Source organism: Salarias fasciatus, chromosome 5 (assembly GCF_902148845.1).
Source record: "Salarias fasciatus chromosome 5, fSalaFa1.1, whole genome shotgun sequence".
NCBI classification, from domain to species: domain Eukaryota; kingdom Metazoa; phylum Chordata; class Actinopteri; order Blenniiformes; family Blenniidae; genus Salarias; species Salarias fasciatus.
The window spans coordinates 942,035-961,487 of NC_043749.1; the positions used below are offsets into that span (position 1 = coordinate 942,035).

Below are 19,453 nucleotides of genomic sequence, written 5' to 3' on the forward strand. Positions count from 1 at the left end.
GTCCAATCAAGCTTTGTGGAAACAGAAAAGGATCGTCGACATATTGGGATGATGCCTCCAGATCAGTAGAGACAAACATCTTCCTCAAAGTGCATTTCCATTTAAAAAAGAAAATAAATCTCAGACAGACATTGCCAACATAGAGACATTAAAATACAACAATCTTCACGACACACAAAAAAATCTAACATCCAGTAAAAGTTTGGCCAAAACAACTGAAGGCTCGTCACGGTCTGAAAGGCACACATCTACGAAGGATAAGGAAAACGTGATGTACATTTACGTAAGTCGTTATTGCCGTTATACAGTCATTTGCTAGGCGATATTAAAGAGCTGACGACAGGTGTACAGACAGTGCTTCAACAGTATTCTCAGTGAGGCCGGGGCGGCGCCGTGGCTCAGTGGACACGTGTGGAGAATAAGTCCTCACATCGGACTATCTTGTTTCTTTTGCAAATACTTCGACGGGGTTTTATTTGTGCCTAAATACTTAAAATGGAGAATCACATTTTGTGAAGAAATGACCACAGATAATAGGAAATTGGGATAATTATATGTGATCTGTGATAAATATCATCACTTACGCCGATGATGTTCATGCATTTGTGCATAGAGAATTGTTCTTCCAAATGTACCCCAGCTGTACCTGGATCCTTATGTAATGAAACTTTCCAAATCTTATAACTCTAATGCATTTATTGGTTACAATTGTCTGAATTGACATTTTAAATTTGATGTTTTTATAAAAGCTGATGAGCCATTGAAGTCTGACCACTGGATTTGTGTGTTTGAACTGTTTAAATCAGATTCCGTTTCCTCCTGTTGCTGTTTTCCAGCTGTTTCCCAGGAGAAAACCAAAAAACCTGACGGCGTTCTTACAGTGCATTCATCCAGAAGTCCTCACCTGATCCTCAGTATTAAAGTACAAACACCCAAATCCCATCTAATCAGCGTCCCCATTAATCCCGCTGCGCTCTGCGGGGGGTTCAATTGCTTGCATAAAGAGACCGGTACCTTCAGGGTGTTTAATCAGAACTGAAAAAGGTCAGGATGAGTCTGAAGCTCAGGGCCAAGAGACCGGTTCCCAGCAGGTCTCCCAGAGCCGTGAGGTACGGAATGGAAAAGTTATCCGGGTCCAGACCTCGCCTCCACAGCCAGGGCACCATCAGGCCGGACGCGTACAGCAGGACCAGCACCTAGTGACGGAGAGGAGATGCTCTGACCCCGCCTCATCACCGCTCCTTCACCACACAGCCTTCTCATCCACACTGGCCCACCTGAAGCTGGGCCGCACACAGGTAGCAGAGGACGAAGGGGGGCGTCAGGCTGACGTGGCCCCCCCTGCAGGAGCTGGACGGCGTACAGGAAGAGGAGGTGACCTGGGACCACCAGGCCCAGCAGCACGCGGGCTGATCTGGAGTTCACATCTGGGTGAAAGAAGAACCACCTTTCAGAGAGGATGTGTAGCTGCTACGAACAGCCAACGGGCCAAAAGGGACTTTTTTTATTATTATAAACACGATTTTGAGAGAAAGGAAGAGCATCTTTATTACTGAAGTCTTTAATGAATCCACAGACGACATGTTTTCTTGAGTCAGGCTGTTTTGTAACTGTATGAACAGATGTTTGGCACAGGAGGAAAAGATTATGTCAGAGAGATGTAACTTCACATTGTCTGCTGGGAGTGAACTCATCCTGTAAATACACCTTCAGTCTTCCATTGTTTCCTCAAGATTGTACGCCCACTTTTTTTTTAACTGTTTTCATCACTGTTTCATCTCCCCTGGGGGGCGTCAGAGAGCTTCAGGGAGGAAATTTGGAGATGGTGGGGTTGAATTATCCAAACACCAACATTTCCAAGTGAAAACGGAAAACGTTTTGGGTGACTGTTTACACGACAACAGCGGTCAGAGTGACTGTAAACACAACTTTTTGAAAACACCCTGACGTGTGAAGGTTAAAACTTTTCTGAAGCAAGAACTCAAAACTCACTGGAGGAGCAGAAGGTGGAGCAGGGTCCCGGGCAGGGGTCGCTCATTGTGGCAGGCAGGGCTCCAGGAACGCTCCAGAAGTGGAGGTAGGTGGACATCCGGCTGGCCTGGATGGCCACGAGATTCCCGCCTACACCTGCAAGGACGCGAAAAATAAAGAACATCAGATGTGGAACGGTTCAGCTTCCTAAAAAAGACTGAATTAAGAGGATAAATAGAGCAAAACGACAGCAGTACATGGGCTGGTGTTACTGTTTTCAAGACAGAAAACATGGTTTTATTAACAAAAAAATTTATCAAAAAAAACTTCCATATTCAGTGAACATGTGTTTTTCTTGAAATGTTGTTAAACCGACACTAAGGAACTTTTCAACCTTAATAAAACATTTTAATATCTTTTGTGATGATACTTCGACTTACAACTAGTTGAACGATCCCTCTGTCACAGCCTGAGGGCGTCAGTATTGCTTTCACTTGGACTAAGCAGCTGTGAGGAGGGTGGTAGGAACCCTTCACACTAAAAAACTCCAAATGTGCAGACTGCTTTACGGCATGCGTCACATCATGATATAACATTGTTTAGCCAACAGAATGTAATTTTGACATTGGGTGTTGTTGGTTGTTTTTGAGTGTTAATAATGATGATTACACATTCCTGTGGACAGATGACCAATCCTCTCTGATTAAAAACAGTGATTCTAAAAGTACGGGGGGGGGGGGGGGGGGGGGGGGGGGGGGGGGGGGGGGGGATCTGTGGGTCATTTGCTGCCATTCCCTGCAGAGTTTCTTTAATTTTTGACAGGTACACTCAATTCCCAAAACTTTTTTTTATTCATCCATCCATCCATCCATTTTCCACTACTTATCAGGGACCCAGGTTGTGGGGGCAGCAGATCTCAGCAGAAATGCCAGACTTTCCTGTTCCCAGACACTTCCTCCAGCTCTTCCAGAAGCCTCCCAAGGCATTCCCAGGCTAGCTGAGAGACATAGTCTTTCCAGCGTGTCCTGGGTCTTCCTCGGGGTCTCCTCTGGTGGGACATGCCCAGAACGCCTCCCTAGGGAGGTGTCCAGGAGGCATCCGAAAGGATGCCCGAGCCAAGTCAGCTGGTTCCTCTCGATGTGGAGGAGTAGCGGCTCTACTCCGAGCCCTCCCTGATACTGAGCTCCTCACCCTATCTCTAAGGGAGCGCCCCAGCCACCCTATGGAGGAAACTTATTTCAGCCGCTTGCATCCGGTATCTTGTCCTTTCAGTCATGACCCAAAGCTCATGACCATAGGTGAGGGTGGGAACGTAGATTGACCGGTAAATCGAGAGCTTGCCTTTCAGCTCAGCTCCTTCTTCACCACAAGGACCAATACAACGACCACACACAGCAGCCGCTGCACCGATCCGCCTGTCAATCTCACGTTCCATCCGTCCCCCACTTGTAAACAAGACCCCAAGATACTTAAACTCCTCCTTTTGGGCCAGAGTCTCTCCGCTGACCTGGAGAGGGCAGGCCACCTTCTTTCGGTTGAGGACCATGGCCTCGGATTTGGAGGTGCTGATCCTCATCCCTGTTGCTTCACACTCGGCTGCGAACCGCCCAGTGCATGCTGCAGGTCCAGGTTCAAGGAGCCAAAAGGACAACATCATCTGCAAAAGAAAAGATGAAATCTTGTGCTCCCCAAACCGGACCCCCTTCGGCCCTGGCTGCACCTAGAAATTCTGTCCATTAAATATATTATAAACAGAATCGGTGACAAAGGGCAGCCCTGCCAGAGTCCAACATGCACCGGGAACAGGGTCCGACTTCCTACCGGCAATGCAGACCAGACTCCTACTCTGGTCGTACAGAGACCGGACGGCCCTTAAAGGAGATGGTATTATGCAAATCCACTTTTTTGAGCTTTGTATAATGCTGTAGTATCATTTCCCCATTAAACCAGTGGTGGGACGGCCTTCTCTGCTGGCTAAAAGGTATCTGAACTTACAGATGATGTAAATTATATTTTGTCCATGAATACTTACTAAATGATTCCAAATGGTATGTTCTGGTTCCTTTCATAGTTTTCCCGTGTGTTGCGCTGCTTCCAGACATTTTTTTTCATATTAAATCATTAAACCAATCAGATTTCAGTGCATCATCTGTTGCTAGGGTAAAAAGAAATCTGCTTGAGGCATTCACTGTCCGTTCTGATAGCCCAGTCAAGTAAAGTAAAGCGTCAAGCCGACAGTTGCTTCAACCAATCAGATATTGATGTGGCGACTCGGCGCTTCTAGCTAGCGTACACTAAAGGTGCGTTCACACCGGAAGCGTTGCAAGCGTTCACGGGCGTCACTGAGCCTCAAAGTGACGCATGTAAAGTGTGGAATTCGACGCTTGTTCAAATTACACACGACGCTTGCAACGCTCGCGACGCGCGGCAGCTCACTGGCGGGAGTGGGAGGAGCTTGTGTCCTGTTTTCATGTCTTCATGCGCCCGGCACAGCGCCCAGCGCTGTTCCCCCGACCCAGCAGCCCAGCCTCCAGGCCCAGTCGGGCTTTGGTGGCGGGCGACGTGGATCACACCTTCGGCCGCCCCCGCTTCTCCGACCGGCTCCCCGGCGACCCGCAGCAGGACCGAGACGTGCAGTCTCACCCAGCGGTCCTACGGAGCGGGCCCGCTCCAGGCGTCGCACTAAGTCGGTCCCGTGGGTCCGCCCCCCGGTGCGACGCGCCACCCCAGCGGCGGGCCCGCCGGCGAGCCTCCGCCTCTCCCGGGCCCAGTTTGACGAGCTTCTGGCCCGCGTCAGCGCTCAGAGTGCTCGTCTGTGATTGGATGACGCGTGCATTGACGCTTCCAAAGTTCAATTTTCCCAACTTCAGGCGTTGACGCCTGCAACGCGTGACGTGCGTGACGCGCGTCGCCAACGCTCGAAACGCTCTTAAAGCGACGCTCGAAAAGCGCCTGACGTGCGTTAGGTCCGTTGAAGCTCGTCCACCGTAGACCTTGAATGTAAAAGCGACGCCCGTGACGCTTGCAACGCGTCCGGTGTGAACGCACCATAACAACAGCGTATCCAGGCCTACTGATTTACATTCACCAAGAGATACAGTAGGTGGCGGTATGCACCTAAGTTGTTGGTCGCCACCCGCAATTATTCCAAAGAAGACGAAGAAGAAGCAGAAGAAGACCTGAAGAGAATTAAAACTTCTACAATTCTACAATTTCATTTAGCAGACGCTTTTGTCCAAAGCGACGTACAACACAAGCAAGAATACAGACATAAGAAGAAATAAACCATTAGTAAATGCTTCAATTGCTTCAAGTGCGATTGGTCAAGGGAGTTTGCCATCAAGTTGCAGAGAGGAGTCACTACCCCCCCCTTTTTTTTTTTTTTTTTTTTTGTGTGTGTTGTGTCAACTTAGTCAGTGGTCCATAGTGCTGGGGTTTGAGAACACCTGACCTATTCTTCCCCGAACATGGGGTCGGATTAAGACCCTAGGGTTCTCTGAACAATTGAGTCTTCAATTGTCTCTTGAAAGTAGAAAGAGACTCGGCGGAACGCACAGAGTTAGGAAGTTCGTTCCACCATTTGGGAACAACAGAGGAGAAGAGTCTGGCAAGAGATTTAGAGCTGTGCTGGGCTGGAAGCACCAGACGTCTCTCACATGCAGAGCGAAGAGGGCGTGAAGGAGAGTAGACCTGGATCAGGGAATCCAGGTAGGCCAGAGCCGTTCTTGTAAGCGTTTTGTAAGCCAGGAGGAGATATCTGAATTTGATCCTGGCTGCAACTGGAAGCCAGTGAAGGGAGATGAACAGAGGAGTGACATGAGCTCTTTTGGGCTGCTTGAAGACCAGACGTGCTGCTGCATTCTGGATCATCTGTGGAGGTTTGACTGTACATGCAGGGAGACCCGCCAGAAGAGAGTTGCAGTAGTCAATGCGTGACATCACGAGAGCCTGAACCAGAAGCTGTGTGGCCTGTTGGGTCAGGAAGGGTCTGATCTTCCTGATGTTGCAGAAAGCATAAAGACAAGACCGAGGGAACTGAGGCCACGTGAACCTTCAAGGTCAGCTGGTCATCAATCATGACCCCCAGGTTTCTGGTTGAGTTAGTGGCTCAAGTAGGCTCGAGTGAAGTTGGACACTGATCTGAGGCTGGACAGATGGACCAAGCTGGAAAGACCATGAGTTCAGTCTTGGCCAGATTTAGCTGAAGTTATCTTCATTCCAGGTGGAGATATCAGCCAGACATGCTGCTATCCGAGCTGAGACTGTCTGTCGTCAGGTGGAAAAGAGAGGAAGAGCTGAGTGTTCGTCAGCATAACAGTGGTAGGAGAAGCCCATGGAGCGAATCACTGCACCAAGTGAATGTGGTGTACAGAGAGAAGAGTAAGGGGCCAAGCACCGACCCCTGAGGGACCCCTGTTGATAGGCCATGTGACCCTTGACACTCCCCTCGCATGACACTCTGAAAGATCTGCCTGTGAGGTAGGACTTGAACCACACAGGACGGAACATGAGATGCCAAGGTCAGAGAGTGAGGAGAGGATGGATTTGATGGTTCCCCGGTGTCAAAGGCAGCAGACAAGTCCAGCAGCAGTAGGACAGAGGACTGACCAGCAGCTTTCGTCAGCCGCAGAGATTCTGTGACTGAAAGGAGAGCAGTCTCAGTGGAGTGGTCGCATCTGAAGCCTGACTGAAAAGGGTCAAGTAGGTTGTTGTTCTGCAGGTGTTCAGAGACTTGGTTAAATACTGAGCGCTCCAGTATTTTCGACAGGAATGGTAGAAGTGAGACTGGCCTGTAGTTTTTTTAAAAGTAACAGGAAAAATGCTGGTTTCCAGGGAGGAATTGACAATGTGCGTGACTGCAGGTTTGATTATGGGCAAGGTGGTCTGCAGAATGCTAGTGGGTATTGGATCAAGAGGACATGTTGTCGGTTTTGAGCTCAGAAGAAGTCTGGAGACCTCGTCCTCACTCAGAGGAGCAAAAGAGCAGAGAGAAGGCGCAGTCGTGGGTTTGAGCTGACTGGACTGGTCAGGCTCAGAGAACTGGTTGCTGGTTGCAGCCACCTTTTCAGTGAAAAAGGAGGCGAACATATCAGGAGTCAGCTCAGTGGATGGCTGAGCAGCTGGAGGAGAAAGCAGGGAGTTGAACACCATAAACATTTTTCTGGAATCAGAAGCTGCACAGGTCTTGTTCTGATAAAAACCTTTCTTTGCGGACTGCAAGCGGGAGGTAAAGGAAGCAAGTTTCTGTTTTTATGAGGACAAATCAGCGGGCTGTTGGGATTTACGCCACTTTCTTTCTGCTGCCCTGAGTCCAGCTCTTTGTTCTCTCAGAACTTCTGAGAGCCATGGACTTGGTTGTTTTTTCTTGGCTTACGCCAGAAATACCACAGGGCAAGCTGGACTTTCAGCCCTGGCTTTGATGGCAATGGAGAAGGATCTGCTGATTGAACTGAAATGCACAGATAATCTATATGACAGAGCAAATGAACTCTTTTTGAGGAAGGAAAGGTGGATGGCTTTTGTTTACAAATAATCGGGATTTTGGTGAGTAAAATGTTCCTCTTTTCCTAAATAATATTGCTGTTTTATTAAGTTGATGCTTATTGTATGTGCACAGATGTAGTAGGAGACTTGTGCACTTCAGCAAAGGCATTTATTGTGGCTGCACAAGTATCTATCTGCTGTGCAACAACCCTTTATATGCATATCTGTTTAATAAGATATTTTTTTATAGACATAAAGTAGTTATTGAGGGGTGGATTGGTTCAGGCGAATCTGTTCTGAAGGCCTTAGTGTGAAATGCACGGTCCGCCACTGCATTAAACAGACGCATGGAGTTGTTTCCTGAACCATTCACACATATTTTAACAATCTCTGAATCTCCCCCTGGCAGCCATGTTGAGCGCTGAAATGCTCTGTGCTGCACAGCTCCTCCCATAATGCACAGCTCCGCCCGAGCTCTGACGTATTCTGCACAGCTCCTCGTGCACAGCTACGCGCTCCCCCGCCCCTGAGAGAGGCGGGGAAAATACATTGCAAATAGCCGAGATGGACGCTCTGAGGGCGGCGTGTCGCTATGACACGCTATGCAGAGGCAGATTTGATTAAGTTGTTTTTGACACATGCAGCTTTCACCATCCAACTTTGGGCAAAGCTGTTGCTTGAGTGTGCTGTAGATTGATACTAAAGGGCTATGTGACAGCCCCCTCTGCTGGTGGTCTGTAGCAAGCACTAGTATTTGTCCTGTGTGGAGGTCTCCTGAGGGAGGGCGCTGACGTGCGACCTGGGGCTGCGCCACTTCCGGCTGCCCCTAATAAAGGCCGGGCTTCCGCTCCCCTCTTGCTCTCTCATTTCGGCTCTCGGGTGAAGTCGACGTGCCCGGGCTGCCATCCTCCATCTGCGCCATGCTCCGCTACTGCCACACCACCACTCCCAGGTTTACGTACTGATTAGCTTGCACGAAACACGCACCTCAGCTTACTACACCTACACCGATTTCACACGCGCACTTTTGCACCTTACAACACTACATGCACACACCACTCACTTATTACAAACAATATGCACTACAGCATAGTGCACCACGCTCACATTTAAACTGATAACATACAGATACCCTTTTTATATTTGCTTCTTTTAAAATGATCTAACTTAAAGCTAGGGTTGGCGATCTTGGAAAACTAGCGTTAGCACCTAGCACCTCCGCAAGGCTCCGCCTAGCTAGCTCTGCCCAGCTCCCACCCCATTGGAGGAGCTCCAGTTGGGAGCGGAGACGTTCACGGCGCGTGCGGTGCGCGCGGCACTTCCACGTGCAGTGAGTTCCTGGCGTAACCTGTCCTCAGTGCTTCGTTTCTTCGTTTTTCTTTATTGCACGACGCCAAGGTATGGCGCACTGAACGGTGAGTGAACCCCAAAACATTTGTCTCCGCCATTCTGCAACGACGCTCCGTCCTTCTATGTGCGCACTGAACCAGGGTCAGTGCACGCGTAGATGTACGCACAGGGGGGAGGTCGAACGGCGAAGGGATTTGATTGGTTTAAAAAAAGGTGTCCCCTCAAGACTATTGGCTGCCGTTTGTCCCGTTTTACTCCTGATGTAGAGAGCGGATATTTTCCAAACTACTTTAAAAACACGCTATGAATTGCTTCCCATTGGGTCTAAAGATCATTTTAACCAGTATTTAAAAAAATGTATCTCATTCAAATTGCCAACCCTAGCTTTGAGAAAAGAAACTGAAAGAAATTACTAAATAAGGTTTTTAAATCTTTGCCGTCGTCTCATCCCCTCCTTGTTTGTTGCGGGTCTTGAGCTGGGCCGTAACAAAGTGGGGGCTCGTCCTAACAATTATGTTTTCAATTTGATTTTCGATCATTTCACCTAGACAAACATCAGTAGTATTTTTCTCCCATGTGGCATCTCCGCACCCGCTTCGCACGTTGGATGATTGACCTACTTTTTGTGAATGGGCTGTGACGTCAGCAGCCGATCGGTGCTGGTGCAGTTTCTAGTAGTGGCGGGGAGGAAACGGTGTTTCTTGCTCGTTCTCGTTTAATTAGGCGGTTTTTGGCGTGTTTCTTCAAGGAATACAGGTGAGTGACGTGTTTTTTGTTTTTTTTTTTTGTAGTGTGCATGAAGTTTCTGGGTTTTGCTGTATGGCCTTGTCTCCTGGTAGGCTTGGAGGACCGGTGCTTCATCCAGACTCCTGGGGTGGTATAGTGTCGTGGTGGCTGGCGGCTAGTGTTCAGTCATTTTAACGGCGATCTCGGGGGCACTTTCAGGAGATCTTGGTCTCGCTGAGTTCTGTGCTTAATCCATCCCACTGCCCAATCCACGTGAAGAGTTAGAGGGGTCCTAATTAAGGTGAGTCGGGAAGGCATGCACAAGATTAGCGGAGGCACGGTTGTTTGACCCATGTACTGTGCACCTGTATTTCGATAGCACTTCACTCCACAATGTACTTCCTCATTGTTGCCTTTAGTGCAATTTTGTGGGCTTTTTTTGTAAAACGTGACGTGTAGTGGTACGCATGCTTCTTTTTTTTTTTTTTTTTTTGGTTTTTTTGCGTGGCTCAATGGAGGTGATAGGTTAAATAAAAGAAAAAAATGTTCTCTATCTAATTTTAGCAGTTTTATCAGTTCAAGCACTTGGAGCTTTTACGAATTTTTTGTTTTTTGTGTGCGCTTAGTGTTTTGTTTCGAACCATTTCATCTGTTTTATCTTTTCTCCATTTTTGCCATTTCATCAGTTTGAGCTTTTTTTTTAAAAACTTATTTAGCCACTTTAACTGTTTCGGATGTTTTAGCATGTTGAGCAGGTTTATCTCATATCTGTTGCAGATTTTACTTTTTTTTTTGTGCCATTCATCACTTTCATTGCATTTTTTTAGTTGTTTATACATAATAGATGACTTAGTCATCAGATCCATTCAGCACTGACTTTTATCTTTAACAGTTTTGTACAGAAGTGTGTTGTGGTTCACCCAAACTGTAATCCGGTGGTTGCTGGACTCACCATTGATGACTGGAGTGAAGATGGCCATGCCTTCAAAGTGTGGTTGGCTCACTGTTGTGTCCAGAATCAGACCACCGACACTGCAGAGAGCAGAGAGGGAACAGGGTGAGGCGTGTGAGGACTCCTGCTGACGCCGCCCTCCGCTCCGCTCACCTGCTGATAAGCATCGCCAGAAATGACCGGCCACCAGCCGGACTTCAGGATCTCCCTGATGGGTGGAAAAAGGCTGCGACGGCAATCCAACCGGGATGAGAGCAGAAGAGGCCGCAGACCACCGGGATGGAGGAACCACATTTCTGAGGGGCGACAACGGACATCCAGAGGGCTGAAACCTTCACACACACTGCACAGGAGGAACACACACTGCAGCTGGTGGGAGGCTTCTGTGAGAATCCAGATTAGGCCCTGCTGCCTCTCTGGTTCTGATATTTCTTCATGGATAAATACACGAGCGATGGTCCTGTGGAGAGTTTCTCAACCTGCGGCTCTGGAGCCACATGTGGGTCCTCTGTTGCTCTATAATCGCTCCTTGAGGCTTCACAGTATTATCTGGAATTAAACATTTTGATTTTATTTCCATTTCACTCTGATTTTCAAAACTGATTTCATCTTAAAATTTGCCGACAACAGCCAGAATACAAGGATTTACTAAAAATTGCTAGTCCGGCTTTATTTTCAGGAAAAGAAAAACAGGGAAGAAATAAAATGGGGAAAAAAAGAAAACAGCAAAACAAAACAAAAACAACTAAAAACCTGATGGTGGCCCAATATGAAATATATCATTTTCAAGATTTCTGTGTGAACAGACCATTGTTTTTAAATGTCGCTGTGGAACATGGAACTTTCCTGAAATGAAAACTCAGAAAACTGTTTTTTCACATGTTTGACACATTGTCAAATAAAAATGGTTTAGTTTTACTGCAGATAGATAACCTGATCTACTCCTCTGATCTGTTTTTAAACACACAACATTAAAAAAAACACAGTGACCTCTGTGACCTCTGCGACCTCTACCTCTATAGCAAAGAAGAGCTGCTGACCCTGGCCAGCAGAGACAGGGTGATCAGGTCTCCCAGGCTGGCGGCGATGGGCGTGGCCACGTTGTCCGGGTTGACGCCCAGCCTCGTGGATCCCATGATGACCGCCACCATGACCACGCCTGGACAGGACAGGACGACACGTGTGAGACACACCCGCCCGGTCACGTGACCCGCAGCGGCGGGGGCGTCACTCACCCAGGATCAGAGCAGCGACGAATGCCGTGGTCACACTGCTGGCAAACAGGATGCCTGCCTGGAGCAAGTCCACCCTCTCTGAGGTCAACGCCCCCAGACTGATGGCCGCCACCGCTGCCAGGAAGCCCACCACGGTGGCCTGGACCTGAGGAGGAGAAAACATCCAGCATTGACACCCAGATGGAGAGTCTCTGAGGACAGTCTGGAGATTACATCGCCGTGGAAGCTTTGAGGTGACACTCTGGATATTATCAAAGTGCTTCGGCGTATCAGGAATGAATGAAGGAAATAAAAACACATTTTCATGAAATAATAATATAATAATTCATTGGTTTTATATAGCGCTTTTCTGGACACTCAAAGACGCTTTACATTGCATTATTCATTCTCTCCATACTGGGTGGTGGTAAGCTACTATTGTAGCCACAGCTGCCCTGGGGTAGACTGACTATGGAAGCGAGGCTGCCAATCCGCACCATCGGCCCCTCTGACCATCACCAACCATTCACTCTCACAACTTTCATACTTAGGCAAGGTGGGTGAAGTGTCTTGTCCAAGGACACAACAACAGTTTTACGCCTGCGGGAGCAGGGATCGAACCGCCAACCTTCCCATTATAAGACAACCCACTCTACCAACTGAGCTACTGTTGCCCCAAATAATAATAAAAAAGTCTAAAAAGTGAAAAAAATTCTCTTTCAAGGTGGAAGTTCGTTAAAACGATAGGCTTAATCAAAAAAAAAAAAAAAAAAAAAAAAGCAAAACATGGGAATATTATCTAATCTTTAGAATATACAGTAGTTTGAATGGGTTGAACAATGATGAAAGCTGATCCAGACAGACGGACAGGTTGGTGTATCAGCATTCAGTGAAAGAATGAGCTCAATGTTTTGATTTTATGCTCCAGTATTTCATCAGGCTCCGGCTTTGAAAGCATCTCAAGCTGCTTCTCCTGAGTTTAACTGGCTGAGCTGCATGAGACGTTTTGAGACGGACGCTGATCTTATCGCTCCTGCGGAGCTCCTCAGATTGAAACTGTCATGAAGCCGGCAGAGTTGATTGAGTGTGTTATTAACAGGCCGAGCAGGCGGCTGTGTCGTCACCTGAATCAGAGCCAGGTTGCAGAGCACTATCCTCCACCGCTGCTGGGACTCATCCATCTGCCCGTGTTGGCCTGTGGACGAGCCACAATTCCTCTGTCATCACATTTCATCCAGAATTACATTACCTCCTTCATAACATGTCATCCAGCATCACATTTCCTCAGTCATCACATTTCTCCCATCATCATTTCTTACCAAGAAGTAAATATAAATAAACGTCAGTGCCCCCCCCACCTTTCCCTGACGCCCTGTCCCCTTTGATATTAGTGATAGTTTCTTGAAAATATCACAGTATGACAGAGAGCTTTTCAGTCTGGCCCGTCACCAGGACCTGTTTGCCATGGGAGACCCGACTAGGGGGCATAAAGCCTCTCCGGCAACATAGCTCCTGGGATCATGCGGGCTCTCAAACTCCCCCACCATGATAAGGTGGCACTTCTAGAGGGAGGTGACGGGCCAGACTGAGAACAGTTTTACAGCCCTTATGAGAAAGAAGACAACAAAGGTTGTGACGTCGCCCGGTATGGCGCAGCCGGGGCCCCACTCTGGAGCCAGGCCTGGGGTTGGGGCTCGTAAGCGAGTGCCTGGTGCCTGGGCCTTTGCCCACAGGGCCCGGCCAGGTTCAGCCTGAAAGGACGACGTGGGCATGACCTCTGGTGGGCTCACCACCCACCAAGTGAACCGTAGGAGCCGAGTGCAATATGGATTGGTTGGCAGCTGACGGCAGGGTGATCGGCGACCCGATCCTCAGACACAGAGACTAGCTCTAGGGACATGGAATGTCAACTCGTTGGAGGGGAAGGAGCCCGAGCTTGTGAGGGAGGTTGAGAGATACCAGCTAGATATAGTCGGACTCACCTCCACACACAGCCGGGGCTCTGGAACCCAACCTCTCGAGAAGGGCTGGGACTCTCCACTTCTCTGGCGTTTGCCTGCGGTGAGAGGCGGTGGGCTGGTGTGGGTCTGCTTACAGCCCCACAGCTCAGCCGCTATGTGTAGGAGTTCTCCCCAGTGAACGAGAGGGTCGCATCCCTGCGCCTTCGGGTCGGGGACAGGTACCTCACTGTTGTCTCGGCTTACAGGCCGAACAACAGTGCAGAGTACCCGGCCTTCTTGGAGTCCCTGGGAGGGGTGCTGGACAATGCTCTGACTGGGTATTCCATTGTTCTACTGGGGGACTTCAACGCTCACGTGGGCAGTGACAGTGAGACCTGCCGGGGGATGATTGGATCGCACGGCCTCCCTGATCTGAACCCGAGTGGTGTTTTGTAATTGGACTTCTGTGCTAGCCACAGTTTATCCATAACAAACACCATGTTTGAGCACAGGGGTGTCCATAAGTGCACTTGGCACCAGGACACCCTAGATCGGAGATTGATGATCGACTTTGTTGTCGTGTCATCTGATCTCTGGCTGCGTGTTTTGGACACTCGGGTGAAGAGAGGGGAAGAGCTGTCGACTGATCACCACCTGGTGGTGAGTTGGATTCGCCGGCTGAGGAGGAAACCGGACAGACTTGGCAGACCCAAACGTGTTGTGAGGGTCTGCTGGGAACGTCTGGTGGAACCCTCTGTCAGCATGGTTTTCGACTCCCACCTCCGGGAGAGCTTCTCTCATGTCCAGACGGAGGCTGGGGACATTGAGTCTGAAGTGGACCGTGTTCTCCACCTCCATTGTCGAAGCAGCTGCTCGGAGCTGTGGTCTCTGCCAAAGTGTTTACAGTGGAGGTGGGGAGCTGCTGACCTCAACTGGGGATATCATAAGATGGTGGAAGGAATACTTCGAGGACCTCCTCAATCCCGTCGCCACATCTTCCGCGGAGGAAACAGAGGCTGAGGTCTCAGAGGCAGACCCGTCCAAGCTGAAGTCATTGAGGTGGTTGGTAAGCTCCTCGGTGGCAAGGCACCGGAGATGAGATTCACCCCGAGTACCTTAAGTCTCTGGATGTACAGGGACTGTCTTGGTTGACACGTCTCTGCAACATCGCATGGCGGTCGGGGACGGTGCCTCTGGATTGGCAGACCGGGGTGGTGGTCCCCCTGTTTAAAAAGGGGGACCGGAGGGTGTGCTCCAACTATAGGGGAGGCTGTTTGCCATGGGAGACACCTCAGCCTCCCCGGTCTATGCCAGGGTACTGGAGAGGAGGATTCGACCGATAGCCGAACCTCGGATTCAGGAGGAACAACGCGGTTGTCGTCCTGGCCGTGGAACACTGGACCAGCTCTATACCCTCCATATGGTGCTCGAGGGCTCGTGGGAGTTTGCCCAACCAGTCCACATGTGTTTTGTGGATTTGGAGAAGGCATTCGACCGCGTCCCTCGTGGTGTCTTGTTGGGGGTGCTCCGGGAATACAGAGTCTGGGGCCCCTTGTTAAGGGCCGTCCGGTCTCTGTATGACTGGGGTAGGAGTCTGCTCCTCATTGCCGGCAGGAAGTCGGACCTGTTCCCGGTGCATGTTGGAGTCCGGCAGGGCTGCCCTTTGTCACCTGTTCTGTTTATAATCTTTATGGACAGAATTTCTAGGTGAAGCCAGGGGCCGGAGGGGGTTCGGTTCGGGAACCACAGGATTTCAACTCTGCTTTTTGCAGATGATGTTGTCCTTTTGGCTTCATCGAACCCAGACCTACAGCATGCACTGGGGCGGTTCGCAGGCGAGTGTGAAGCGACAGGGATGAGGATCAGCACCTCCAAATCCGAGGCCATGGTCCTCGACCGGAAGAAGGTGGCCTGCCCTCTCCAGGTCGGTGGAGAGACTCTGGCCCAAGTGAGGAGTTTAAGTATATTGGGGTCTTGTTCACGAGTGGGGGAAGAATGGAGCGTGAGATTGACAGGCGGATCGGTGCAGTGACTGCAGTGATGCGGTCGTTGTATTGGTCCGTTGTGGTGAAGAGGGAGCTGAGCCGAAAGGCGAAGCTCTCGATTTACCGGTCAATCTACGTTCCCACCCTCAACTATGGTCATGAGCTTTGGGTCATGACCAAAAGGACAAGATCCCGGATACAAGCGGCTGAAATGAGTTTCCTCCGTAGGGTGGCTGGGCACTGCCTTAGAGATAGAGTGAGGAGCTCAGTCACCAGGGAGGAGCTTGTAGTAGAGCTGTTACTCCTCCACATCCAGAGGAGCCAGCTGAGGTGGCTCGGGCATCTGGTCAGGATGCCTCCTGGACACCTCCCTAGGGAGGTGTTCCGGTCATGTCCCACCGGGAGGAGACCCCGGGGAAGACCCAGGACACGCTGGAGAGACTGTCTCTCGGCTGGCCTGGGAACGCCTTGGGATCCTCCCAGAAGAGCTGGAGGAAGTGTTTGGGGACAGGGAAGTCTGGGCATCCCTGCTTCGACTGCTGCCCCACCGACCCGGCCCCGGATAAGCGGAACAAGATGGATGGATGGATGACAGACAGCCAGGAGTAACCTGTGATTGAACGTGCAGACAGCCCAGCCACAGACGTTCCTGTGTGACCCTGAAACTCTGGAGCAAAGCAGGAATTGGACCCGGGACCAGGTGTTCAAACGAAGCTGGCGTGAAGTGTTGCTGTGTGATCAGTGTTTGGGTGAGAACTCACTGCTGTCGAGAGTCTGGACGCCAGCGTCATTTCCAGGTTCCCCTTCAGACCCACCAGAGCCGGCACCAGGATGAAGACTTGGGAGATCTCCCTGAACACCTGCCAGTGCTGGAAGCAGCAGGAAGTCACACACAGGAAGTCGTCACAGTTAGATCCGCGCTGGAAACACCGTCACACTAAAGACATCTGGACACATGGTAGCAGCAGATAGAACACTACAGGAAACATTTTTAAGATTTTTAATCCTGATTTATGTTCCCAGTGATTTTACATCTGGATTTTTCATTCGTCTGATAGTAACATATTTGTGAAGATAAAATTAATTATTACTAGGGGTGTAGCGATACATAAAACCTTGGTTCGATGCGTACCTCAGTTCTGAGGTCACGGTTCGGTTCGACACAGTATGGGAACAAAATGCAAAACATTTGGGTGTTTCTTATTTGTAAACAACAAATTACTGTAACAACTTACTGTTTTATACGAACAGGAAAATAAAATAAATGCAAAGTGCTGCTAGGTAATAAGTTAAATAAAATTCTCCGCGCACCACCGATGCAGACGCATCTTCTCTCCAGCTACATTTGGGCTTACGTGGTGTGCGTTCCATGCAGGCGCACTGATCCTCGAGAAACTTTTCCGGCACTGTAGACTGTTTATCTGCTCTTTTATTACAGATTATTTATAGGAAATAAGGAACATACATTGACAGTACATTATCATTTAGTATCAGAGTTTATTTAGCCTTTTTTTTCTGATTCTGAATGGTACCCCAGTGATTAGATACTTTCACTTCTGTCAGCAGACCTTCTCATCCCTCCCGACAGAATCTGCTCTCTCTGTCCACCAGTTCTCTGGGTGTCTTTGTAGATGGAGCTACAGCCTGCTCGCTTCACACCGTCACTTTTCAAAGTTAGCGGCTGTCATGTTTTGTTTGCTGTGGCGCTCTGGTGCATGCGTATACTGGCACGACCTGCGTGTATAAGCAGCGCGTGGCTGTGCGTGGACCCTAGCAGACAGGAATTCAGATGATTTTCATGTCACAGGGACCAATGCGCACCCCGGACCCAGTCCCGTACAGAGCTGACTACTTTGGACAGAAACTCCACATGGACCACAGCGGGAAGATGGCGATGTTTGGAGTTACCCATGTTGTAGCCGTTGATGGATACAGTGGGAAATTGGTTGCCCATTCCACCATGGCAATTAAAAACAACCTGTACAGGTAGAGTGCAAACTCTTACACATAATTCAAAATAGTTTAGTTCCAACAGAAACACAGGATGTTAAACTGAGATCTCATGTCAGAATGACCCTGCTGTCTTTTGTTCTTAAACACAGACATATCAGCAATATGTACACCTCATGTTGTTTTTTGCTATTTTTTTAGGGAAGCAGTGATGAAGTACGGGTTGTGGGATCAGCTTCGGGCAGACTGGGACAGAGTTTCACCTGAGTCTCTTCATGCAAGAGAAACTATCTGGCTACAGATACAACAAGGACACCATCAACATAGGTAGGTTTTCTTTACTGTTGTTCTTTTTCTGAACAGTACATCATGAAATTAACATGCTCTGATAATTCAGTTTGATGTTAAATCACTGGAATTATATTGTTAAAACATTTTTAATGTTTTACTTTCTTATCTATTTCAATCTTTTGTTTACATGCAACCAATCATTATTCATGAATTCAAATCTCTCTTTTTTTTGCATTTCTTTACTTTCAGAGCCTGTTTTCTGTACAATCTGAGGTTTTTTTTTTCCTTTTCCCATAAACTCAACAGAAATGGTTAAAATGTCTAAAACAGCTCAGTAGTTAGACATGGCTAACGTACACAGTCATTATAAAACAAAGCTAAAGCAGCAGCTCCACTGCTTCACAGTCCCCAGACGGCTTTGCAGTGTTTATCATGTTCACTCCTTCACCAATCCCCCCATCAGGACAGTCTGGGTTCTGTCTTGCTCAAGGACACTTTAACATACATGCGATTAAAGCTGCAGCTTTCAGATTGAGAAACGACCCAGTCTGCCGTCATCGCCGGCATCATGACTAACTATACTGACTACCATAGTCTGCTGTAAAGGAGGGGCTAAAATACCAAGAACAGCAAGCATTTCCAAATGTAGCAACAACAAAAAGCAGAAAAAATGGCAGCAACAGCTAAAATATCAATTTATAATGACTATATGTGGCTACAATAGTTCAAGCAGCTAAAATCAATTCAAAGAAAAAAAGAAACTAAAACAGCTAAACATGCTAATAAAGCTGGGTAAGAAGAGAAAAGAAAAACAGACAACATGAAAAAAACTGCGGAACACCGACAACTGAAACACTAGAATAACTAAAACAGCAGGTAAAAAAATAAGGAAAAAACATCGAATGTAACAAAAACCACGGGAAGAGCCATCATAACTAAAACAGCTAAAGCTGCTAAAATGGCTAAAACCACGGAAATGGTTCAAAACAGCCAACACTACTGAAATGACAACAATAACTGAAAAAGTTAAATGTGTTTTAAATGAATAAATAGATAAATAAATTAATAAATTCAATAAAATGACCCAAACCTCCAAAGTAGCAAAAATGGCGGGAAAGACGACAATAGCTAAAAGACTGGAAGAGCTAAAACTTCTAAAACGTCCAAAAAGGCTTTAAAAGTCAAAAACAGTAATAATCTAGTTTCTGCTGGAACAAGGTCAAAGCAGTTGTTATGGTTCTATATAAATACTGCAGAGCTCTGCTGTCTATTAATGGCCATACTTGCACCGTATCCATGACGATGCCGGCCGCCACCATGCCCAGGCCGGACAGCAGGTAGGGCAGCAGGACCTGGGCGGCGATCCGCCGGCAGCTCTCCGGCAGGAAGCCGTGCGGGGAGCGGGTCAGGCGGCAGGTGAAGCCCCTCAGCCGGCCCCCCTGGAAGCGCAGCTCCAGAAGCAGCCGGGTCACCGCCATGGCCGGACGCCCGTCAACCCATGGCTGCCCGCGAGCCGTTGGGCCGGAGGCTGGAGGAACCGGGCAGGCGGTGGGACTCGTGTGATTTGAGAAGGGAAGAATTTTCCCCGCA

General features: G+C 48.7%; 1 pseudogene; it reads right to left on the reverse strand.

The window, feature by feature from the left end:
• Positions 1-1,025: 1,025 nt before the first annotated feature.
• Positions 1,026-19,453, reverse strand: LOC115387928 (solute carrier family 41 member 3-like; annotated as a pseudogene).